At 43.7% G+C, this 25,574-nt stretch overlaps 2 pseudogenes; both read right to left on the bottom strand.

Moving 5' to 3' along the window:
* Positions 1 to 8,243: 8,243 nt before the first annotated feature.
* Positions 8,244 to 10,176, bottom strand: LOC147622536 (uncharacterized; annotated as a pseudogene).
* Positions 10,177 to 10,206: 30 nt separating this feature from the next.
* LOC147622535 (uncharacterized) lies at positions 10,207 to 11,084 on the bottom strand (annotated as a pseudogene).
* Positions 11,085 to 25,574: the final 14,490 nt, after the last annotated feature.

Genomic DNA, 25,574 nt, shown 5'->3' with positions numbered 1-25,574 from the left:
ATCAGTACTCTGACGTGAAAAATTGATATCTTTCATTGTCAATTTTGTGCATATTTTGATGGTTTCTCAATGGTAATAAGGTGGAAGCTTGTCCAAGAAGATTGCGGCGCCCACAATGGAATAACGGCGTGGTGATGCGGCGGCTTGGCGGCTACCCCGATAACAGCATTCTATCTTCAAATATAATGGTTTTACTTGATTTAGGGTGCACACATTGTAAATGCCACAAGTCTTTATCCTAATCTAGGGAGAGAAAGGGAGGTGAGGAGGCTGTGAGGTTTCATTCCAATGTGTTTTTGATTCTAAGAAGTGACCGAAGTCCAAACCCCAACTTCGTGTCACATCTTTTGGTGGAGGCGGTGGGCAGGTTTTACTTAGAATTATTCTATTTTAACCTCAAGGTCCCGCATGATTAAAGGAAAGTTGTTTTGAAACAAGTAAATTTCCCTTGTCACTACTCATCTTTTGGTGCAAGATGTTCAACATTCCGGTGTTCCGTGGATCGGAAGGAGAAGACCCGGGGAGTTATCTCCGAGAGTTTAACCGAGCATGTCGCTTGACGGGTTGGTCTATGAAGGAGAGGGCAGAAATACTTCCAGATTTCTTGGAGGGTATGGCCTTAACTTGGCATGAGGCTTTGCCAGAGGAGTCCAAGAATGATTGGGAAAGGTTGACCAAAGCAATGAAGGAGAGATTTGGGACAGTGGAGTCGCCAAATGCTTTACTATTGCAATTGGATCAAATTTTCCAAAAGGATGGAGAGTCAGTTTCTGCCTTTTCAGTGAGGTATGAAGCCTGATTCATCAAATATCAACAAGCTACTTTACATGTTGTTGCTTCTTCTTCTTCACCTTCTATGGAAGATTCAAAGAGTTCTTTAGCAATGGAGCACCTTAAGATGAGCAAGTTTATCAGGGCTTTGGATCCCCACTTGCATGGAAAAGTTCTTAGCAAAGATCCCACTAGTTTTAAAGAGGCCCTTCGTATTGCTTTGAAGAAGGAGGCCACTCTTCATATTGAGTCCACATTCCAATCTTCTCCAAGTGTGCCAACCCCACCACGAGTAGAGATAGCCTCAACATCTCAGGTACAAGCTCCATCCTTGGATGATAACATTGCACAACTTATGGCAGAATTTGCTGATTTGAAGTTACACTTAGTCAATGCAAGGCCACCTAGGGTTCCACGAGCTGAGGATAAACCTAGGGATAGAAGTAGTGTCACATGCTATGAATGTCAAGAGAAGGGGCACTATCATACTGAGTGTCCAAAGTTGAGGAAAAGTGAGGATAAAAGTTTAGCACTTTTAGAGGAAACATGCTCAGAAGAAGAAGAGGAAACATTGATGCCATTAATGGCAAAAAGGGGTCGTAAAACTAGAAGCCAGGAAGAAGAAGAACAAGAAGATAAATCTGAAGAAGAGGAGAAAAATAAGAAGAAGAAGAAGTCATCTAGGAGAAAAATTGGACAATCTGATTTTCCTCTTGGACAAGGATCTCTTAGTTATGACCTCTTGACAGATCTTAGGGAGAAAACGGCACAAATCACATTTGGGCAGCTTTTGGCACTCTCTCCTAAGCTCAGAAAGGAATGGGGTAAGCTGGCTAGCACAAGGGAATCTAAGAAAAAGAAGAAGAGGGATAATGGGACTCCTATGGTTCAGAAGGTGGATATTGATGTAGGAGATGATGTGCCTGTGATTGATGTCATCATTGAGGGGCAGACAATTTCTAATGCATACATTGATGGAGGTGCATCAATCAATGTCATGAGTGAAAAAACAATGAAAGATGCTGATTTAAAGTTGTCTTCTACCAACTCTCCCTATCGCATCAAACTTGCTGATAATACTAGGGTGAAAACCTTAGGAATTGTCAGGAATTTGGGAGTGGATGTATGTGGTATTTCTGTGCCTACAACTTTTCAGGTCATTCCTACAAAGCCTGATGCTAGGGCTTACCCATTGATATTGGGTAGGCCATGGCTTCGCCAAGTGAAGGCGATTCAGAAGTGGGAGACAGGTGATGTTATTCTACAAGGTGAGAATAAGAAGGTCCACTACAACATCAAGAGTCGTCGCAAGAAAGTGGTAAGAGGTGAACCTTCAACTTCCGAAAGTTCAGAGTCAGAGTCATCCGATGAAGAAGAGACAAGTGGTAGCTCCGAGGATTCCATCTCAGAAGGAGAGGTGGAGGGAGTTGCATTTGGTCTTTCCCTGGGAAGGGATCGAGGGGATGCTGAAGACAATGGAGCCTTGGAAGGGGAAGCTTCTTCAACCATGTGCAAGAAAGGAGATGTGGACCTCACTAGTCTTCACCAACAAAATGAACTTCTTCTTGACGAGTCCATAGCAGGTACTGAAAGGGAGGATTACTTAAAAATGTTGGATGGATTTCCTAACCTTTTTGTAAACAGCTACTCACAAGTACGCCAAGTTACCCTAGTAGAGCACAAGATTGATCTCAAGCCCCAAAGTAAGCCAGTGGTGCAGCGGCTAAGGCGTTTGGGAGTAGTGCAAGCAGAGGTCCTTAAAAAGGAGGTAACTAATTTGCTGGAAGCTGGATTTATTTTTCCAGTAGAGAATTCAGAGTGGATTTCCCCAGTGGTAGTCACTCCCAAAAAGGGTGGAAAATGGCGTGTGTGTGTGGATTTTCGCCCTTTGAATGCATGCACAAAGAGGGATTATTATCCTCTACCCTTTCAGGATGAGATTTTGGATCAAGTTGCAGGTCATGAGTTGTATTCAGTGTGTGATGGATACTCTGGATACTTCCAAATCCGGATTTGTGAAGAAGATCAAAGGAAAACCTCATTTATCACCCCTTGGGGAGTGTATGCCTATAGGGTGATGCCATTTGGCTTGACCAATGCACCAGCAACTTTTCAACGCTTCATGAGTCAGGTATTTGCACCTTACTTGGGGAAGTTTATAAGGGTCTTTCTGGATGATTTTTGCATTTATTCAAGCCGCATGGATCACTTGGAAAAGTTGAGGTTGGCCTTGCAAAGTATTGATGATGCAAAAGGGTGTCTTAATCCTGGAAAATGTCGCTTGGCACGAAGGAAGGTGGTTCTCTTGGGACACATTATCTCAGAAGAAGGCATAGAGATGGATCCTGAGAAGGTGCAGGCAATTGTGGCCCTCCCACCACCTACCAATGTAAGGGAGGTAAGGAGGATTTTGGGTAAAACAAAGTATTACCAACGCTTTGTTGACATGTTCTCTGAAAAGATGTATCCTATAAATCTGTTAACAAAGAAGAATGTTTCTTTCCAATGGGGGCCCGATCAAATTCAATCTTTTTGTTTGCTCAAGGAATGCATGAGTCAAAGTCCAATTGTTCAGCCTCCTAGGTGGGGGGAGGACTTTTATGTGAACCCAAGTGTCTCATCACATTCAGTGGGTGCTATTCTCTTGCAAAAGGGAGAGCAAGGGCGTATGCAACCAGTGTATTATGCAAGCCGACAACTCACTGATGCCGAGGAGAGGTATGGTGAAATGGAGAAAGGTGGTTTGTCTCTTGTTTTTGCAATAAAGAAGTTCCGGTCATACTTGTTACCTCGCCCTTTTTTCTTCCTCACATCTCAACCTTCTTTACAATTCTTGGTCCGCAAACCCAATCCTGCAGGAGGGAAGTTTGCAAAGTGGATTTGCGAGCTTCAAGAATTCTCTTTCACTTTTATTACAGAAAACACCACTAGGGCCTCTCTTGCAGATTTGCTTACAAGGAAGGAAGAGGAAGAAGAAACAGGAGCAAAGGAAGAGGTATATGAAGATTTGGAAACGCCACCAACTGCTTTCACTATGCATTTTGATGGAGCCTTTAGCCCTTCCAGGCAATGTGGGGCTGGGGGGATAGTTTTATTCGATCCAAAAGGAAAAGAGGTATGGGCCAAGGGTAGGGAATTTCCAAAGGCTATATCAAATAATGTGGCTGAGTATAATGCATTAATTTGGGGATTAGAAGATTGCATAAAAGATGGAATTAAAGAGATAGAGGTTAAAGGGGATTCACAATTGGTCATCCGACAAATGAAAGGAGAATATAGGGCGAGGAGTCCTAATCTCCAAGAATTGTATAAAAGGGCAATGGAGTTGAAAGAAGCTTTTGAGTTTTGTAAATTTGTGCATGTTAACAGGAAGGATAATCAAAAGGCTGATGAATTGGCTACTAAAACCTTGGCTTCTTTCAAAGTAGCTACTCTTGCATTAATGGATACAGGTTGGCCTGAGCTCCAAGATGTTCAACACTATTTAGATACAGGATACTTCCCTCCTGGATTGAATCCTCAACAGAAGCAAAGGCTTACTAGGAAAGCTCATCCTTACACAATTCTAGGGGATGTTCTTTACAAGCAAGGTAAGGATAAGATTCTTAGGAGGGTGGTGAGCCTAGAGGAGTCTAAAAGGATTATGGAATTATGTCATGAGTGTTCAGGTCACTTTGCCTCAGCCAGCACAACTCGGAGGATCCTTAACACAGGGTATTATTGGCCTCGACTCAACAAAGATGTCCATGAGTGGTGCAGAAGCTGTGAAGTATGCTAGGCATATGGGCATAAGCAATTGGTTCCCGGACCCTTAAACCTTATCCCAGCATATGGTCCATTTGAAAGGTGGGGATTAGATTTTGTGGGCCCACTTCCTCGTTCCTCACATGGGAAGTATTACATATCGGTGGCCACAGATTATGCAACAAGGTGGGCAGAAGCAAAGGCAATGGTCAATAATAAAGCAGTGGCTGTGGCATCTTTTCTCAGGGAATACATATGTGCCCGATTTGGGTGTCCATTAGAAATCCTTATTGATGGGGGGAGGTCTTTCAGGAATGACTTGATTGAAGCTTTGGTGCAGAAATTAAAAATAAAGCATGCCATGTCAACTCCCTATTATCCCCAATGTAATGGTTTAGTAGAAAAAACTAATGGACTGCTTTGTGGATCTTTGTCTAAGCTAGTGGATACTATGAAGAGAAAGTGGGATGTGCATTTGCCAGAGGTCCTATGGGCCTATAGGACAACTCACAAACTCTCTCTTGGTTTCACACCTTTTTAGTTAGTTTATGGAATGGAGGCTATTTTGCCAATAGAATTGGAAATCACAAGCCTTCGCACATCTTTTGCACGCTTGAATAATGAAGAAGAAACACATGCCCAACGCCTAGCACAACTGGAGATCTTGGATGAGAGGCGACTTCAGGCACTTCAAAATTTGGAGGCTGCACAACAACGGCGCAAGGCAAGGCATGACACTCTCATGAGGAGGAAGAAGAAGCCAGAACTCAAGCAAGGAAGCTTAGTCATGAGGTATGATGGCCGTGTGGAGAAACGGCTAGACAAGAAGCTTCTTCGACGCTGGGAAGGCCCCTTCAGGATAAAGCAAAAGTTCAAAATAACACCTATCTTCTAGAGGATGCAACTGGCCAGGAGGTTCCCGGTCGTGCCAATGAGTACCGGCTAAAGATATTCTACCCTCGAGCACCATGGCCAGCAGACCCCCCAGACAAGCATGGAGGATCTGCTGGGGGGGAAAGATGTGACGTGAAAAATTGATATCTTTCATTGTCAATTTTGTGCATATTTTGATGGTTTCTCAATGGTAATAAGGTGGAAGCTTGTCCAAGAAGATTGCGGCGCCCACAATGGAATAACGGCGTGGTGATGCGGCGGCTTGGCGGCTACCCCGATAACAGCATTCTATCTTCAAATATAATGGTTTTACTTGATTTAGGGTGCACACATTGTAAATGCCACAAGTATGCTTGATAAATACTTTGGTATGGTAGATAGGCTAGTGATGTGGAAAATAAAAGTGGGCCTTCATGCTCACATGGATTTTAATTGTATTATTAATATGGTATTCACCATAAGGCAACAAGTTGGGGAGTGTGGAAGGCATGTGGAGGAGTGTGTGTAGGTGCATAATTGGGAAAGATTCTTCTAGAATGCCTACATGGAAGAGGAGAATTCCGCCATGTGTAAGTGGGATCTCCACCTACATGCCACTTAGGCTTGGCTATTATCTCATCACACTCTCAAAGTCAAAAAGTCTTCAATTTAATAATCAATAGAAGACTTAGCCTAAGAGGACAATTGATGGTGACATCTACCCTTATGTCACTGAAGGGTTGAAGATTTTTATGTTGTAATTTGTAACAATGGAAGAGAGGGTGATTCTCCACCTATAAAAGGAGCCCTCCTCTCCCTTTCAAATCAAGGAATGAGCCTCCTCAATTGAGCATTTTGTGTCATTGCCATTCTCTTATCTTTCAAACCCTTATTCAAACACTCTCTTTACATGTGAATGTCTCATTTAGCATTAGCTCCTCATGCTTAACCCAATTTTGGACCTCTTTGATGATTCATGATAAGGGGGATAAGGAGTTATTATCTTGGCGGGCCTGTGACTTCTCAAGGTAGCCCTTGCCTTATTGCCGCCCTCCTTTGGAGGTACCAATGGTTTTAGCGGTAATGAGCATGTGGAAAGACTTTGGGGACCATAGGTAAATCTTCATGATTATCCGCTGAGCAATGTTAACCCTTACCCTCTAGCTTGAATCATGAAGGAGATGAGAGGCAAGAGGCTATGTGAAAATTGAGGTTTCATGCAAAGAGAGAGAAGTGCAGTTTTTTGTGGTCCAATACCCAAATTTCAACCGGTAATTACTCATCACTCGGGTATTGTTTTCTAAAATTGATCATATGGGTAGGAAGCTCTTTCTATGCTCTTTCCACTCATGTAACTAATTTCTTAATCCCTTACTTCATTGATGATTAGAATTTCTCCCAAAGTTGCTAATTTTTAGAATTTTGGCAGTTTTATAGTCTCGTAGTAAAATGCTCATAACTTTTCGCTCGGTTGTCCGTTTTTGAAAGTTTTTATATGGGCGCGAAGCTCTCTTCAAGCTCTACGCATCTATATAATCATCTCTTGCACAGCCTATATGGATTTAAAACTGCAATTCTCTGTGTATCTCTGTTTTTATAGAATTTTGGCAGTTTTATAGTCTTGCAGTAAAATGCTCATAACTTTTCGCTCGGTTGCCCGTTTTTGAAAGTTTTTATATAGGCACGAAGCTCTCTTCAAGCTCTACGCATCTATATAATCCTCTCTTGCATAGCCTTTATGGATTTAAAACTGTAATTCTCTGTGTATCTCTGTTTTTATAGCTTTATGGCCATTCTTTCTTCTTAATCATGATTAATTCCTCCTAATCCCTTATCAAAAGGCAAACCCCATGTGTCTTATCCTCTTGTAAGTGATTTCCATATTCATTTTCTTTAATATGTTCCGTCCAAATCGCCCAATTCGAACGGATGAACCTTACCAATATTCTCCGTATGTTTCCGTTCACATAATCCTGAGTCGGAAGATTTTCTTCCAACAAAGAATCGCCCTTTTGTTTGGAGCTGCAAGACTGGCAGAAATTCTTGCTTCTCCGGAGCCTTTCATCTTCCCTTCCATGAATTATGATCTCACCTTTGATGTGTATATCTTTATCCTAATCTAGGGAGAGAAAGGGAGGTGAGGAGGCTGTGAGGTTTCATTCAAATGTGTTTTTGATTCTAAGAAGTGACCGAAGTCCAAACCCCAACTTCGTGTCACAGTACTGCCAACTCGGCTATGATGATCTACTGATGGTCCCCATATCTACACCCCATATAGCATAGCTGATGTGACCAAAGTGTTGGTGTCGAAAAGCCAGAGCTTTGTTCGAGGTTCTTGAAACTGAACGTGCAAACACATCCTCTCCATCCTCCCCAGAGTTGCATATGCTCTCGTCAGTCTAGTCTCTGTTGCTCTCCTCAAAGAAAACATTCGACCACTAAAGTCCACTCCAAGGTAGGTGTATGCATTTGTATACTCCACCATCTTCGGACCACATGAAATGGTCGCTGCAGATCACCTGACCCACTGTGGTGTGGTGTTAAACACCATAACCTTGGTCTTGCCAAGGTTCACCGATAAGTCGCTATCACTAGGAAATGTGTGCAATGCATCCAAATGTCGTTGCATCCCCTCTCATGAATCCGATATCAACACAATATCATTTGCATACAGTAGCAATGAAATCCATGTCCCTGCTACATGTGCTCCTCTATCACCCCCCCTCTTGATGTAATCTGAAACCTCGTCTACATACATACCAGACAAAGTAGGGGAGAGTGGACATACCTGTTTCACCACAATAGTGGAGTGAATCAGCTTAGATACCTTTCTGGAGTACAAACCTGTCCCACAACTATCCTGTACACAGAGCCATGACCCCCCAAATCAGCTTTGTGGGTACACCCATCTCTTGTAGTCTGCGCATCAGTTGGGCTCTAGGGACTATGTCAAATGCTTTGCAAAAATCCACAAAGGTACAATAAATCCTCCTGCCATGTGATCTGCCCTCCTCAATAATAGCTCTAAGTGTCAATATGTGATCAAGAGTAGAAAAGCCCCTCCAGAAACCTGTTTGTCCTGATGCTCGTATGCCTGCTCTCTCTGCCCATCTACTCAACTGATGCTCAAGAATGGATGCATACAACCTGGCCAATGTGTGCCCAAACATAATAGTGCGGTAGTTCCCAGGCATCATTGGGTCTCCTGCCTTGAAGATGGGCACAATAGTGGACATACTCCAAGTGTCAGGAAAACCCTCACACATGGCTCGGTTGAACATCACTACAAGAAGCTCTGCTAGCATATCTCTAGCATGTATGAAGTGCTCCGCCACCAATCCATCATGATCATATGTTGTCCTAGTTCTCATCCTATCAATAGCTTTCTTTACCATCTCGATGGTAAAGAAAGTGCATGTCTGTGGGCATGGCTCCGAAGGATCTGGTAGAGGAGGCTTTCCTAGGATTGTGTAAAGAGATGATGCATAATCACCCCAAATATCAGTGGATGTGAAAGCCGATGGAGGGGAGTGCTCATGGAAAAATTTCCATGCCTCGCCTGAGTCCTGACTCAAGAATAGCTGGTACAACTCTCTCTCTAACTGAGCACGATAAGTCCTCTTCTTCTGTCATACTAGGCGTCGGAAGGAAATCTATGACTGTCTATGAGTGATGACTTCCAGAGGCACCTCTCTTTGAAGTGTGGCTCTCGTCTCTCTACACTCCTTATCATACCAACTGTTCTAGGGCATGCTCCCCGAACGACGTCTGCGCTCAGGCTGGGTGTGTGGGTATGCCTCTGCTGCATCATGTAATGTCTCTATCAATATTTGGGTGAGCTCCTCTAATGGACATCCCGGCTCCTCAATAACTAACCGTCTGTATATGCCATCTCTATAGAAAGAGTCAGTCTCCGATGTAAAAGTGTATTGGGTATGCATAGATGTCTGTGCCAACCGAGCTGTACTAAACTAGAATGAGATGGTAAAGGTGAGGAGGGCGTGATCTACTTCTACCCCAATAGGCCTAGGGCCGATTATAAAGTCCTAAATAGAGGGTATAAAACTGAGCTGAGCCAAAACATAATCCACTGTGCTAGCCCCGTGTCTGTGAGGAAAACAAGTGAACCCACTCAATGCTGGAGATCTCTGTAGGCCATTCAAAATGGCCAGTCCATGTGCAGTCCCCATTATTATCTGTCAGATATCCCCCATACCCAATGTGCTTCTCATCCTGCGAAAGCCTGGCCAATCCCAAATCACTGACATCCAACTCTCTCAACATCTCCTCTGAGGTATCGTAAAAGACTGTCTGAGAGTGGCCCGTCCTGGCATTAAAATCCCCCAGAAGGATGACATCCCCATCCCTAGAGAATTCCCATATGTCCTCATCCAGTATCATATATGGTGATTGCCCCTTGGGCGGTGCATAGTGAGATGTGCTGGGGGAAAATAGCATATGGCAATATAGAGTGACCTTCCAGTCTCCGCTTTCACCTTGACCCACATATATTTGGCATGCTCATCTCTCCAAACAATACAAATGAGGAACTGCAACTCCTCCCTGAATAAGGTTGCCACACCTCCTAACCCACGTCCTCTATGCTCTAATCTCACCTCCTGTCTACAAGTAGTCTCCCAATGGTATCTTGTCACCCTAGGTAATGTGCCACCGAGAGTCTGGTGTGTCTCTCAGTAGAAAATAATGTCTCTTCCTTTGAAGCTATCTTTAAAGGCGCCCACATGATACATCTAGCTTCAATGACCCGTTACAGTTCCATGCTGCTAGTTTTAGGCTGGTCCCATAGGTTGCGCACCATCATGTGGTGCGTCTCTCCACAATCACAACTCTTCCTCCTCTATAGAAAGCAATTTTCCCCTTCTCCCTGGCTGCTTTGATCTCAGGCATCATCTCTTGCATCTGTGCTATTTGTGCCCCAGTCTTCTTGAGTGTAGGACTCTTCTTCAAGAACTCCTTCCTAGCCTCCATTGTAGGGAAACGTATGATGAGCGCTCTTTCCTTAGAGCTTCCTCTCCCCTCATTCCCCTTCTTCCCCACTCTCCAAGCACCTATGTGTGTAGGCTCGGAGATGCTCATGCGCTTCAAGTGTTCTTTCATTTCTTCCTCCACTTTGTCAATGTCTTTGAGACCCGTGACACGGACATGAAGAGCCCTTGTCTTCCTCTTTTTCTCTTCCTCTATGGTCATGTTGATGAGGGTGTAGCTTCATGCAAGCCACCTTTCCCTTTCTTTGCGACCTCAATCCACTTCTCCGCTTCATCAACCTTCTTTTGTGTCTTGGTGAGGACATCCGCCCATGAGGAGGCTTCCCGTGATTTTTGCTCTTCCTCTTCTTGAAATGTTTTCACCTTCTCCTTAATGTTATTCAGCTCCTCTATCACTGAGGGCTAATTTGCCCCATCCTTTTCTGACCTACTTTTACGTGTTGTAAGTTCTCCCTTGAGTTCTTCTATCATAGCGTCCTTTTCACTTATGCACTTTTCCACTTTTGATTTCCATGATTCAAAAGTGGCAAGTGCATCGTCTAATCTTTTTTGCATCATACATTCCAATGCATTCATCTCTGCCTTCACAATGGCATGCATTTCCCGTTTCAATGTTGTGTACATATTATTTTTATGTGCCACCCCAGGTGCATGCATCTCTCTTTCAATATCCACTGATGGGCCCGCCATAGCGTAGCAGCATCCACACAACTCTCAACCCTATGGATAAGGAGAAGAGGTCAATGCAGGAAGCTTAACCTGGCTAGCACATGAAGGAAATCCTACCGTGTCAACGTAAGAGAGTAGTTAACTTAATCAAGGGCACTAATCTAGTCATTAACCCACTCCTACAAGCTAATCAAATGAGCAAAGCAATGATGATGCTCACTCATTCACTCAACAATCTATGCTAACCTCTTCTTCTCTCTAGATTAAGCTAAATACACACACACACATTCCCTTCACTACAAGCTCATTAACATAAGCTAATAACAAAGAAGACTAAGCATGTGATTAAGCAAGCAATGCTACACATTTAAGAATCAAACCCACACATTCAAGCAAGCAAGAAAGCATAGAATCTATCTACTATCCCGCACATGCTTCCCAAGCCCAATAAGCAAACCCATAAGCTAGATTAGTAGACTAGAAATCCTTAAATCAATAGACAAAGCTCTTACACTAATGAAAGAATGATTAGAGAGCTTATCCACTACTCAATCACACATGAGCAAGGAGTCATTGCTTCTCATTCATACACTAGAAGAGAGAGAGAGAGAGAGAGAGAGAGAGAGAGAGAGAGAGAGAACACAATGAAGAGAAGCCATAGCCAATGTATTAATCATAAAGAGTTAATCACAATTAGGCTTGGAGCTTAGATAAGCTTAGCTAGAGATGGAGAGCTCTTCTCTTTACAAATGACCAAAAAAGCCCCAAATTCTTAGTTGTGTTCACTTATATACCTAGGTCAAAACTTACTAGGTTTTTCGGATTTCCTATGGTCAAAAATTGCGTTTCGGCAAGCCCGCGCACATGTTCGGTGTTGGATGGGGATGAAACTTGGTACGCCTCTCCAACATATCATGTTAGAGAGGCGTACCAAGTTTCATCCCAATCAAACACCGAATATGTGCGCGGGCACATCCAAAACACAATTTTTGACCATAAGAAATCCATTCATGTGCCTAGTAAAAAATTGCATTTCGGACGTGCTCGCACACATGTTCGGTGTCGGATGGGGATGAAACTTTGTACGCCTCTCCAACACATCATGTTGGAGAGGCGTACCAAGTTTCATCCCCATCCAACACCGAACATGTGTGCGGGTGCGTCCGAAACACAATTTTTGACCATAGGAAATCCATTCACGTGCCTAGTCAAAAACTGCATTTCGGACGCGCCCGCGCACATGTTCGGTGTCAGAAAGGAATGAAACTTGGTACGCCTCTCCAACATGATGCACGTTCGTCGGATGGGGATGAAACTTGGTACGCCTCTCCAACATAATGTGTTGGAGAGGCGTACCAAGTTTCATCCCCATCCGACACCGAACATGTGCGCAGGCGCATCCGAAATGCAATTTTTTACTAGGCACGTGAATGGATTTCCTATGGTCAAAAATTGTGTTTCGGATGCGCCCGCGCACATGTTTGGTGTGAGGTGGGGATGAAACTTGGTACGCCTCTCTAACACAATGTGTTGGAAAGGCGTACCAAGTTTCATCCCCATCCAACACCGAATATGTTCGCGAGCGCATCCGAAATGCAGTTTTTGACTAGGCACCTGAATGTATTTCCTATATTCAAAAATTTTATCTCTATCCGACACCGAACATGTGCGCGGGCGCGTCCGAAATGCAATTTTTGACTAGGCACGTGAATGGATTCTATGGGCACGTTTCGGATGCGCCCGCGCACATGTTCGGTGTTGGATGGGGATGAAACTTGGTACGCCTTGCCAAAACACCATTTTGGTGAGGCATACCAAGTTTCATTTCCATCCGACACCGAACATGTGCGCGGGCGCGTCCGAAACGCAATTTTTTACTAGGCACGTGAATGAATTTTATGGTAAAAAATTGTGTTTCGGACGCGCCCGCGCACATGTTCGGTGTCCGATGGGGATAAAACTTGGTACGCCTCTCCAACACAATGTTTTGGAGAGGCGTACCAAGTTTCATCCCCATCGGACACCGAACATGTGCGCGAGCGCGTTCGAAATGCAGTTTCTGACTAGGCACGTGAATGGATTTCCTATGGTCAAAAAATGTGTTTCGGACGCGCCCACGCACATGTTCGGTGTTGGATTGGGATGAAACTTGGTACCCCTCTCCAACACATCATGTTAGAGAGGCGTACCAAGTTTCATCCCCATCCGACCGACTCCGAACATGTGCACAGGCGCGTCCGAAACACAATTTTTGACCATAGAATCCATTCACGTGCCTAGTAAAAAACTACGTTTCGGACGCGCCCGCGCACATGTTCAGTGTCGGATGGGGATGAAACTTGGTATGCCTCTCAAACACATCATAAGAAATCCATTCATGTGCCCAGTAAAAAATTGCATTTCGGACGCGCCCGCGTACTTGTTCGGTGAGTGACGGATGGGGATGAAACTTGGTACGCCTCTCAAACACATCATGTTGGAGAGGCGTACCAAATTTCATCCCCATCCGACACCGAACATGTGTGCGGCCGCGTTCGAAACGCAATTTTTGACCATAGGAAATCCATTCACGTGTGTTGGGGTCACTATTGGATAGTGGCATCCACACACACTCATCTCATGGAAGGAGAAGAGGTCAACTTGTGGAGAGCTGCTTTGTCAAGGCAAGGGAGTTTATAGCTTAATGCAAAGGGTAGCCTAATGGTCCTAAATCTATGCACACACACACTAACTAAGTAGATTAGCTATGAAGAAGCTAATCCACTCACTCTCACCTTATGCTACTCACACTCGCTCAATGGACTCAACTCTTAGCATACACATTACTCTTGCAAGAAGCTCATTAACTACAAGCTAATTAGCAAACCCACAATGACAATGCTTATGCTAATCTACTCATTCAAACAAAGAAACACACACTCAAGCAAGCAAGTTAAACAAAGATTCATCTACATTCCCATACATGCTTCCCATACCCTTATTGCAAACCCACAAGCTTGAATGATTAGCAACAATGCTTAAACAAATAGAGAAGAATCCTTAATCAAAGAAATAAATAGAATGGTAGCTTATCAACTACTCAATCACACATGAGCATTGATGCTTGGCCATACATTCATTCAAAGAGAGAGAGAGAAGGAGATACACTTAGAGAGAAGCCATAGCCATGTATTAATCATAAAAGATTAACTACATAAGAAGCTTTCCATGGGAGCTTGAAGCTTTCCATGGAAGCTTGGAGCTTAGCTCAAGTTAGAGGAGAGAGTATAGACTTTGAGAGCTCACTTTTGCAAATGACCCAAAAAGCCCTCAATTCTTAGTTGTGTTGACTTTTATACCTAGGGCTATCACTTTCTAGTATTTTCACACTTGGGCGGACAACCCACTAAGAAATTGGCTAAAACATGGGAAAATAGGCTAAGAATTATACATTGTGGAACTCTTACGAGCCCGTCTTCCGTCTTGACACACATTACATTGCACTTAGGCGGGATTCACTTAAAAATAGGAAAAAGTCTTCAAAACCAGTTTCCCGGGTTCCCGCTCCCGCTGCTTACTCTCTTTGTTTATAGCTCCCTCTCTCTTGACATTGGCTCATTGTGCGGTACCTGCTCTTCATTCCTCGTAACCCGTAATCCGAACGGCTCAAAAGTCCCAAAAATGGAAACTTTCCTGTTTTGGCGTACTCACATCCCTGTTTTGGCATATTGCTCCCGCAGCTCCTCATAACAAATGGCACTCTTTTCTTCATGCATTTGTCGCCCGTTTGCTTGTAAGGACCAAAGGCAACTGTTCCCCGAACAATCCCCCAAGTCTAAACCATGTACGTCCTCGGACATGCTTCAAAGGTGTCTGTAGTTGTTCTTTTGTGTGTGTTGCTGCACAAGTAAGGTTAGCAGCCAACAATAGTCCCAAAAAATCTTTCACAAGTTGATTGCTTCAGCAAGTTAGTGTAAAACGGATGAAAGTTAGTCACGTATGGCTGTTGTGCATGGCTTCAATTCATTGAAGTATCATTTTTATGGCAAATGTTTGAATTTCTTGCTTACATGCGTGTGTTACACATATTTTTGGTAACCATAGTGAGTATGAAAATGAAGTTAGTGTGAGGGTTAAAAGGTTAGTAGCAACCAACATGTGAAAAGATTTCCGAGAAACTTACCACTGTACTACTACGACACAACACAGAAGACTCCCCCAAGTCTAATTGTTATTGTGGGTGAGACATGCTGTGTAAACTACTTGGTTGATTGCCGAATCTTTGTTGTTTTGCCTTGTAATTGTAGAGGTGTGAAACTTCTTGAGGTTCTGTTGCAGAAGTAGCTTGATATCGTGAAGAACCTGCAACCTTTTAGAATAGAAGTGCATTCATAAAAATGCCCTTATCTTCCTTAGCATTGTAGTACCTGCATTTATTTGTGCTTCAAGTGCATGGGTATTTCTCAGAAGCGTGCCTTATGCAATGCTGGGTTGAGCCTTAAATGCTTCACAGAGAATGCATGACAAAAGACATATGCTGTGCGAAAAAATCCTAAGGGTACTTAAGAGATCTGCCGAGGCAGTCAGTTAAGTGGCATTTGTTGATGAGGATGTGTTTCTCACAACCCATATGCGGTGCTGAAGAGTATTTTTGATGGTATGGCCTCAGTTTTGTGCATATTGATTATTATGGTATATACAAAAAGGTTTATGGATGAAGGGAAAAAACCACTTGGGAAAAAATTGCCTTCATCTTTATTAAGTGCCCAGCTGGTGATAAGCATGTTGTTGTTTACTGCTTTGTGCTCTTAGGGATATTATGATACTTGAGGTAGAAACGGAGCACATTAACCATACAAGACGGTTCATGGTCTCACATTTATGCGGTCAAGTGGCATTTGTTGTAGAGGTTGCATAAAATAAAGTGTATTGTGCATGAGTGAAGGGACTCTTTTCTTTCTCCATTTAGTTTAATAGACTTTGACTCTTTGCTTACCCATCCGGCATAAGCGACACACTAATATATCCCGCTCACCGGCCAGGACTTAGACACGCATAAAAACAAACAAAAATAAAAGAAAAACATATTTACATGCGGTCTAGTCACACAGGTATTACTTGAAGCTGTGGGACTGACGCCTTGCTCATTTGGTGGCTGAGCTGCCTGACTCTAGACTCTTATGCTCGCAGCTTGAACTGTAGCAACCTGACCTGACTTGAAAAAGTAGAGTGTTGGCGGAGCATGGCTGCTCTTTCCTTTATGGTTAGACATTCAGAATGTGACTCATTAATGGTGTGCGGTAGCAACGTGGTTGTGCTTGTTGGATTCTTGAATGTCTTCTTTGAAGTCTCGAGGTGGACAGCAGGCTGCTTTGTTTGTGGCAGTGCCTTGAAGTTGGAAGGAGGAATGCAGTCTTCATTCATTTTCTCCTTGCCCTTTATTTGTGGAGTTGGTATTGCTCGATCTCTTGTCAAACCCTTCTGTTGAGGTGGTGTACCAATGGACATAACTTCTTTGACCACAATAGCTTCCTCTTGGCTTGGTACCACTTTTTGTTTTGGTTTCCAGTATTGATGTATCATCGGCCTGCTCTTTGTTGGTGCTACCGCTTTTGAACTTGAAGCCTCTGAATGCGATTGACATGCTTTGAGTTCAAAGGTTGCTGCCTTGTGTGGTGCGTTCTTTACCTATGGATTTGGAATTGACCTCCTTAAGCTTGGCTTTGGTAGCCACAACTGATGGTTACCTTCATAGTAGCCTTGGGCTTTGAGTAACTTCTTTGGGACCCACCGTTTTTGAGTTTTGTATGCCCGTTGGAAGTGTACTCCTTGTGCTGGCTTGTTAGGTCTTCTTCTTTTAGTTTTAGACTTTTGCTTGTGTAACTGCTGTGGAAATGCTACCTGAGAAGTGCTGGCTTCAGTTGCTTCCACTGTAACAGGCTGTTTGTTGCACTGAAATGGTTGAATGGTGAGCCTTTTGTTGCTCATGGTTAGGTTGATGACTTGTTGATCCCAATCAACTGTACATCTGTGCTGCCTGGCCATCCAATTCCTTCCAAGTATGACCTGGTGAGCACAATCCTCATTGGCTGTAACATAGAAAGTACAAGGCTCCTGGTTTCCTTGAAGATATAATGTTGTTGTGAGGATCCCTTGACAAACTGACTCTAAATTGGTGAAGCTACTGAAAATGGCAGTTGATGGTAGTAGCTTGTTGGCCTGAAGGCTTTGACAAACTTCTTGGGAGAGCACATTGACATCCGCTCTTGAATCCAAGATTGCCGTGCAGTTGATGTTTGCAGAAGAGATTCCAATGGATACCAGTAATGGTTTCGTGTAGTCCTCCACCTCCAAAGTTTTCAACTTTACCATGGAGATTTGTAATCTCCTGGCTTTAGCTTTTGCAGCTCTTTCCTTGGCTTCAGCTTGAGCTTGTTCCTTAAGCTGTTGAAGTGCTAATTTCCTTGTTTTTGCTGCGTGCATACACTCAAGCATATCATCTGTTAAAGGCTCATGAAAGCGCTTCAATCTACTTCCGTTGATAAATGATCCCATAGGTTCACCATCGAGTGTTTCCAACCTTACTGCCCCTCCATTGGTGATCTCATTGATGACAAAAGGACCAAGTCCTCGCATTTTGAGTTTTCGTTTTTGTTTTTTTAGTGTATAAAGTAACACTAGATCTCCATGCTGGAACTCTTTTGATCTTACATTCCTGTCTTCTTTTTTCGGCATACATGCCTGCAATGGCTTGTAGCCTTGTTTCATCTAATTTCTCTAAGTGCTCTATCCTGCTAGCCAATTCATGTCCAGTCCATTCTAGGGACGTAGCAACACGTAGTGTAGGTACTAAGAACTCAATAGGAAGGATGGCATCTAGTCCGTAGACCGAGTTGAAAGGTGTAGTGCCGATCGACGTTTTGTAAGCCGTCCTATAAGCCCATAATACGCTGTGTAGTTTTTTCTCCCAGTCACTACGAGATCCCTCAACTACCTTTGTCAATGCTGTGCAAAGGATCTTGTTAGTGCTTTCCGCTTGTCCATTTGCTTGGGGATGGTATGGAGCTAACCGTCTGTGAATGACCATGAACTCAGCAAGCAAGTATTCAATCACTTCATTGATAAAGTGTTTGCCTTGATCACTTACTATCTCAATTGGAAGTCCATAGCGAGTGAATACATACTCGTAAAGGAATCTTGCCGTGGTTCTTGCATCATTTTTGACTGTGGCTTTTGCTTCCACCCATTTTGTCAAATAGTCTGTGGCTACAATGATATACTTAGCATGAGAGCCTCTCGCGGGTGGCTTGATCGGTCCTACAAAATCTATTCCCCATTTGGCAAAAGCCCTAGTGCTCATCATAGGCCGTAAAGGCATATTATCGAACATGGTTGGGGTCTTAGATCTTTGGCATTGATCACACCGCTTGACAAACTCTTGAGCATCATGATAAAGTGTTGGCCACCAAAGACCCGACCAAAGAATGTTTCTAGCAGTGGTTTCTCCTGAGAAACGTCCACTACCAATTCCCTCGTGTGCTTGTTGTAAGATTGGGATATATTCATGCTCGCATATGCATAAGCGCAAATTCCCATCTTTTCCCTTCTTGTAGAGCTCTTCACCTAAAAGTGTATAAGTGACTGCATCTACCTCCATTGATCATTGCCTATGCTTAGGAACTGTATCATCCATCTTTCCCGTCTTGAGATATTCCGTAATGCTCTCACTCCACTTAGGTAAAGCATTTATATGGTAAAGCGTTGCATTGGGAATAGGTTCCCCTTCAAGGCACTTTTTACAGGTATTGATATATTTGGCCACATCTTCCTTAAGTGTAGGCCACCAAAATCCTTGCCAAGAAATTCGTCTTCTTGTGCACTCATTAGAAAAGTGGAAGCCGCATGTGCTTACATGAGCATGTCTCATGATGTCTTCATATTCTTCAGGGCATACCACTAATCTAAGGATTTTATCGTCACCTAGGTAATACAACCTTCCCGAAAGAAGTTGAAACCTTTGGCAACCCTCTATAAACTCAGTCTTCTCTTCCAAACTGTCTTCAACATCGTTTAGAGTTCCTGTTGTTAGGAAATGAACAACTTGTTCACTCCATTTAGGTACTAATTCAACCCTAAATAGTGAAGCGTCTGGAAGGTCATCTTGAACTCCCGTGTGTTCTTCTCCTGATGTTATCCTTGACAAATGATCTGCTCTTTGATGCATTGAACCCTTCTTAACTGCAACGGTAAAATCAAACTCAAGGAGAATGACAAACCACCGCACTATCTGTCCTGTAGCACAAGGCTTGTTGACTAGATATAAAAGCGCTTGATGATCAACAAAAAACACAAATTGGGTGGCTAAAAGATAATGCCGAAATTTCTTTACAGCATAGATCATAGAAAGCCCCTCTCGCTCCGTAGTTGTGTAGTTCTTCTCAGCTACATTTAACTGTCTTCTTGCGTAAGAAATTGGAAAATCCATATTCTTATCACCTGGTTGAGCTAAAATGCAACCGATTGCAAATGCCGATGCATCAATATGCACGTGAAAAACCTTGTTCCAGTCAGGTGCCCTAAGTATGGGTGCACTAACCAATGCCTTCTTGAGCTTTTTGAATGAAGCCTCACACTCCGGAGTCCATTCGAAAACAACCAAAAGTGCGTACATAGGCCTGGCAATCTCAGCGTACATGTAAATGAAACGCCGGTAGTAACCACAGTGACCCATAAAAATCTGCACTCCCTTGGGGTTTCTGGGTCTTGGTAGCTCAACAATAACATTGATCTTGTCTAGATCAGTGGAAATACCATTTTTGGACACTATATGCCCCAAAATCTTTCCTTGGCAAACCATGAATTTGCATTTCTCAGGATTCAGGCAGATCTGGTAAACTTGGCATTTCTCAAAGACTTTGCGTAAATGCCCTATATGGTCAATTCTCTCATCTGAGTGCACACACAAGTCATCCATGAAAATTTCTAAGAAATCCCTTAGATATTCTCTGAAGGCATGGGCCATAAGCCTTTGGAATGTTGCTGGTGCATTGGTCAAGCCGAAAGGCATGACTCTATATGCATATATGCCCCATTCCGTGGCAAAAGCCGTCTTATGCTGATCTTGCAATGCTATGGACACTTGATTGTATCTGGAGAATCCATCAAGGAAGCTATAAGCTTTTTTACTCGCTACCCGCTCTAACACATGGTCTGTGATAGGCAATGGATAGCTATCCCTCACTGTTGCAGCATTCACCTGTTTAAGATTGACACAGACTCGCAATTTTCAATTCTTTTTGGGTACAACCACAATGGGTGAGACCCACTCTGTGTGTTCAATCTCATAGATAAATTCCGCTTCCAGCTGTTTATCTATCCCTTCCTTGATTTTTTTACCGAAATTGTCATTATACATGTAAGGTCTCTGTTTCCTGGGCTTAGCATCATCTTTCATAGGGATAGTGTGCTAACAAATTGTCGGATCCACTCCCTTCAAGTCCTTATAACTCCAGGCAAACACATCTTTACCCGCGTAAATTACCGTTTTATAAATTGTTCCTGACATGTCAGCATACAGGGCAACATATTGATTGTCTACATATTTGAAGCTGTAAAATACCTCTTCTCTCCGCCGGTGAATTCACCTCTTGGTTGACAGCGGTTTCCGCCGTGGGTATCGGTGGTGCTGAAGGTGTTGGTCCCTGTTTGTCCGCCTTGCTTTGGAAGCCGGGGTGTGGCTCCGTCCTTGCTGCTCGGTCCATCCCTTGTGGATAGATGTGTCCTAAACTGGTCATATGCTCAAAAGAAGGAGTTAAAACATATTCTATCCCACCGAGACTCATGTAGCGGTCACCCTGGAAGTTGACCCACACTTCGGTCTCAAGTGGAGATTTTATATCCTCCATCTTTACAGCCAATCTGCTTTGGGGGTCCATGTACAATTGAGCCCCATGCCTATTCTCTCCTATGTGCACAAGTTTTATGTCCAATCCATAGGTCGGATTGTTTGCGCTTGGAGATGGCATAAAAGGATTAGTATTCCCTCCCATGGAAGTGGAATCACCCATTTGATTGGATGCTTCACTTTCCGATGAGGACGTAATGTATGTTGAGTTAACAGCCGTTTCCTCGGTGATTGCACCGAGTGTTTGTTGGGTCTTTATGCCGCTCCCCTGGGTAGATACCTTGGAGATTACGCTAGACCCGGAAGCTATGGACTTCCCTGACCTTAAGTGCATATGGATAGGTTGCAAAAAGTGTGATGTGCTTTACCACTTGATTACTCTAGTGTTTCAAACTTTTGCACTACCCCTTATCTAGCTACTCATTTTTTATTTTTTATTTTTTTAATTTTTTGGTTCTTTTCTTGATTTTTTAATCTTTTTTTTTAAAAGTAATTAATAATGTGCTTTTTTGTGCTTTTTATGTGCTTATGTAGTTAGAAAAGTGAGGAGATGTGATTTTGCACTTTTTGTTTGCTTTAGAGAAGTATTTTTAATGTCTCCTTTAGTCCCCTTTTAGGTCCTGTGTGCAAATTTAAGTATGAGATTTGGGGGATTTTGGATGCAAGGTTGCAAATTGGTCCTAGTCCTTTGCCTTGGTTTAAGTCTACTCTCCTGCTCCTATTGCATTCAACCTCCACACCTTCAAGCAACCGGCCGTAGCCTACTCAAGATGAGGTGGTTGTTTGCAAAAGCGCACGGATCCTAGGGAAATTTCGGCAGCACCTCCCCCTTTCAGGGTTAATGCGCCGTCCTAGGGCCGCTTTGCTGAGCAAAGGGTAGACACAAACGTCTCTTCTGGCGCTTGAAAAGCAACCAGGAACCAAATGTGTGTGACGGTACTAACCCCATCCTCGGTCTCAGAGCAAGCTCTGGCCAATAGATCAAAAAACGAAGCGCTCCGGTACCTGCAACCTGCAAACAATATCACAATCCTAACATGCAATGGCTCTAGGGGCTCTGGGGCTCTACCTGCACACCTGCTCTGTTCAAATTTCAGCCTCTGGTTACCCCATCGACATACCCCATCGACAGCAGTAAAAGAGGTCAAAATGGTATCACAGATAGCTCACAGCATGCTCACACTCTGTCTGACCTCTCAAAATTTCAAAAAAGTTTTTTGTGCTCTTGTCAGGTCACTCCATCGACAGGCTGCCTGTCGATGGGGTAAACAGAGAGCAGAATTCTGATGGGCAGTGGGGTGCAGCAGGTAGGCAATGCCTATGGGATGCCTAGGATGCTAAAAATTCAGCTGAATGATGACTTTGCAATGACTTTAGCATCAATTTTGGCGCGGAAGCTCATAGCTTAGCAAGGTCAACTAACTATCTCGACGGTCACCGTTCCTTGCCGCTTGAGTTTAGAGTAGTCCTCGGTCGGAGCCAATTGTACCCGATACACTCACTCGGGAGTACTAGGAAGTGGACAAGATCATATCAATTGACATAGCTAAGGAGAACTTGACCCTAGCCTAGTTGACACCAAAAGCCAATGCAAATGCATCATGCAAAAGATCTTTTCACTTCCAAGGTTTATTTCTAAATGCCAATGCAAAGGATATCCTCATACTACAAAGCATTTCAGTGCTTGATCACCTTGACCTTATTCTTCACAATTCCAAGAAGACCTCAACCATTTAGAACCATCCCATCAATGGTCATGACCATCGAAACCAAATCTTCAAGACCATGTCCATCATACCCAAGGCATAAGAAACCACAGGAACCATTTTATGAGAAAAAGAACCATGACATAAAAAAACATGCCATAGAGGAAGAGGTATCTCTTTCCCAGATTGAAAATAGACAAATTATTGTACAGGAAGATGAGAGAGAGAGAGAGAGAAAAAAAAGTAGCCTCATACCTCGTATGTATAAGAGAAGAAAATCGAATGTCGGGATGTAAAGATACGAGTTGAGTGGGAGGGGGGGTTTTATATTGATGAGAATAAAGGCTCAGCTAATCTCATACACTCATCAAAAGAGAGATAGAGAGCTCTCTTGGGTAGCCAATCATCAACAAGAGAAGGGTGGTCCATCCACCACCGATGGAGAGAAAGAAACGGAGAGAAACCCCACTCTTTTGTTGACTAAGGAGGAGTGACGGTGTGGGGAGCAAAAAAGTGGGGAAATGCCTCTAATGGGGTCTCCCTCACACGTCGAAACGCACACAAAACACAAAAGGGGCACCACCAACTCATACCCTAGCTGGAAGGGAACAAAACTCACACACACTTGCATACACTCACCCGCTCTAGAAACGAAACTTCAATCTGCTTCAACCCTCATCCACCAACCACCCCAAAAAACTTGAAATCCCACACGTACACACATACAACAAGACACACAAAAGGAGTTGGGCACATCAACAGCTACAACCCTCTACTCAATTGATATATATGTGCATAAATGGGTACACTCCCTTGTACATAGGCTCAAAGCCATAAGCAAATAAAAGGAGAGAGAAAAAGGGAGAGATGGATTAGCATGAGTAAGAGCAGGGGCCATCACCGGCACACACACACACACACTTCACTCATACATACACACATCCTCTCTCAAAACCAACACAAGTATAGACAAATATTCTTCTTCATAGTTTGTATAATGGCAAAGCTTCAGCTTTAGCATGGCTTCCACATAGCTTTCGTAACTTTTTCTATGTACAAAGAGCTCATTAAATAGGCTAGCTAAAAGGTGCTCAAAAAAAGAAAAACAATACATGTATGCCAAGTGGTGGCCTCTCAAAGAATTACTAAAACACTCCCATGTCTTTGCATGGGAAAGGGCATGGGCAAGTGGTTTTTTCCTTTTCTCTTATCTCTCTCTCTCTCTTCTTATATATGTGTGTGTACATGTGCTTAGCATGCATTGAGTTGCTCTTTATAGCTAGTCAGGTTGCCTTCATGTGGGAGACATGCCTTAATTTCCAGACTTCTTGTTTTAGGAGAAGGCCCCTTAACGCGGGTGGGAACCACCTCTTATCTAGCCAGGGCCCCAAATGGGCCCTAGCTCCATGGGCGGCCCCCCCCGGTGTGAACCCTGCATCACCATCGTCATCAACACCACCGAGATCACCATGAAACCTGTACCCGCAGTCCACCATAGCCATGGACAAGCACCATCAAGGAGACCACCATGAAGGCGGCCACATATAGCAGCAGCAACCCGCTGTCACGGCGCCGCGAGGGATCACCACCGCCATTGTAAGATCCCTGTTCCCACCGAGCAACGGATTCAGGGTACTGGCAGCGGAAGTAGCGCTTCTCGCGCGGGACAAGGGTCCCACACTCGGGGCCTCGCCCACGGATATCCGGATAAGAGACTAATCCGTCGGTTGTTCCAAAACCGAACCCGGAAAAACTTCCTCTACCGGAAAGCACGGGCGATTCCACCAGGATAACTTTTTACTCTAACGTAGTCAAGATCATTTCTGATCGAGATGATCCGATTACATCTATAAGATACTTAGTCAGTTCAAGGAAGAAACTTGCACTTGGATCATTGGGATCAACGCTTTTTTCCCCATTCAAGAGGCACAGCCGTTGATTCCTATCCATAGAACAGTTTCTGTCCGGGATTTATTTTTTTTTTTCTATCGTAAAAACAAAAGTTTGAGTCTCGATTTACGGATCCATCAGTCCAGCCTAACCCCATCCAATCCCATGGGTTAGCCAACCGCCCAACCACTGTAGTGATGGGATCCAATTAAAAATTTGGTTAGGTTTTGTCCCGGGTACCAAGGAAAAGAGTTCCAAGGCCCCCTAGCCGGATGTTCATGCAAAATAAAACTAGTCACACCACTCACACACCCAATATGAAATTGCCTTTTTCAACCAGATTCAACCAGATTAAAACAATCCTTTAATAAAACCATAGTATCATTGATCACCATCTTCCAATTTATCCAATTGATTCTTAATTTCCCATCATTCCTTCATCAGAGTATCTATGGCATCATTGGCAACTAGAACGCTCAGGAGCCGTTTCGATAGTTCCTAGCCCATAATACTTGGCAATATAATCACTTAACATGATGGACTCTCGTTGAAGATCAGCAAGATCAACCAACAGATCCATATAAGGAGCCATGGACTCATCCATTGAAGACCAGCAAGGTCAATCAACCAGATCCATGCTCGATTTCAGAAAACAACTCCAACTCTGTTCCAATATCTTCCTTGACGCACGCGTGGGTATCCTAGGCGACCCAGAGCCCGAGCACTGTATGGTCAGCACCCTCTAGGATCCTTCGCAGGTAACCTAGCGCTTCACGCATAGGCCGCTTCCTTGGCCCCTCATCCACCGTACCGGAAGCTCACCATTTTAATCGCACCGAGGCTGGTCAAGACCTCGGCCGACCTTGCTACGCGAGACGTCCTTCATTGACTCCCCGTCAGCAGTTGCAACTTTCTCATCACGACCTTAATCACAAGACGGTCAAAATGCTCCCCCCAGCATTCTTGACATAAAACAATCATTTACAGACAGCATTTACAAACAGCATTTACAAACAGTTTACAATACAATTT

Source organism: Cibotium barometz, chromosome 28 (assembly GCF_041138505.1).
Source record: "Cibotium barometz isolate CiBa-2024 chromosome 28, ASM4113850v1, whole genome shotgun sequence".
Classification (NCBI taxonomy): domain Eukaryota; kingdom Viridiplantae; phylum Streptophyta; class Polypodiopsida; order Cyatheales; family Cibotiaceae; genus Cibotium; species Cibotium barometz.
Note: the sequence above shows the minus strand (reverse complement) of the source record. Positions and strands in the feature narration are given on the sequence as shown.